Source organism: Sinocyclocheilus rhinocerous, unplaced genomic scaffold, assembly GCF_001515625.1.
Source record: "Sinocyclocheilus rhinocerous isolate Xijiao unplaced genomic scaffold, SAMN03320098_v1.1 C36463455, whole genome shotgun sequence".
In the NCBI taxonomy this organism is placed as follows: domain Eukaryota; kingdom Metazoa; phylum Chordata; class Actinopteri; order Cypriniformes; family Cyprinidae; genus Sinocyclocheilus; species Sinocyclocheilus rhinocerous.
In genome coordinates, this window is record NW_015781501.1 from 1 (window position 1) to 1,163 (window position 1,163).

Here is a 1,163-nt window from a genome sequence, read left to right on the forward strand (position 1 = left end):
TCTTCACTGTCCCACATACCACAATCCTGCAGATTTCAGTAAGTTTGATTTTAATGCAAAAGATTTCCGTTTCAAATAAATGCTGTTCTTTTAAACATTTTCTATTTAGCAAAGAATCCTGAAAAGAAAATGTATTACGGGTTCTTAAAAAAATACATAAAATTAATGTCTATCTGGTTGATTTTAAGGATAATATAGAACATATTTGAAATTGCAATTAATGTGATTTTGATGAAAAAAAAACTGTCTATTCACATTACAAAGAATCAATAACCAATGATCAATTTGGCACCAGTATATCATGCGTCATACATTTCCCCTCTGTTTTGTGTTTAGTCATTGAAGTAGCATCAGGAGAGTACGGGGACTTGAACCCAGTGTTGTTTGAGGCTGTTCAGGGTGGCATGTGTGCATTAGAGCAAAAGTGCAACTGTATCGACAAAACCACTGTAACCCCATGCACTGCAAAATGTGTCAAAGTGAGTGATGCAATTTTCAGAATCTGCCTGTGGATAACATCTGTAATGCTTACTTGCACAAATTGCGGTCAGGATGTTTGCTAGATGAAGTGATCCACTGTGTTCAAAAGTCTCTTTCGGCTCAAAATATACTGATATGATATAACTGTCTTCCTAATTAATGTTTTGATGAGAGTTGACTGCCAAAGACATGATTATATAAAAGATACTTACAAGCCTGTACTTGGCACAAGAGTACATGCAGTGTCTCTGACACCTGCTTTAAATAGTAAAGGCTGTCAGGGGCAGATGGTTCATGCTTTAACATAATCTTTTATATTTATTTAATTTTTCTAATGACTAATTTTGCTTTCCTACACTTGCTTTTACAGGATTCAGGGCATATTGAGAGCCATACTTTCGCAACAAGCTCTCCGACTCAGTTCTGCATTCTCTTCAAGAGAACATTTATTACAATATGCAGAGACCAGGTACACTGTTGTCTCATTTAGTTGATATCTGGTATCTCAGCCCTAAACTTTCCTAATTAAGTTTTGTGTCCAAAATGACACAATACTGCTTTATGAAGGCAAATCACAGTAACTATACCAACACTGAAAACGACAAAACAATTTTTTTTGCTGATTTTTTTTTTTTTTTTTTAAAGAAAGTAAAAATGGCAATAAATAATAATTAAATTATTCT

General features: G+C 34.0%; 1 long non-coding RNA gene across 1 annotated transcript; it reads left to right on the forward strand.

The window, feature by feature from the left end:
• LOC107736057 (uncharacterized) lies at nucleotides 1-945 on the forward strand. Its single transcript, XR_001639578.1, has 3 exons — nucleotides 1-38; nucleotides 337-479; nucleotides 851-945. It is a non-coding gene; the product is annotated as an uncharacterized LOC107736057 (long non-coding RNA).
• The last annotated feature ends 218 nt before the right edge of the window (nucleotides 946-1,163 follow it).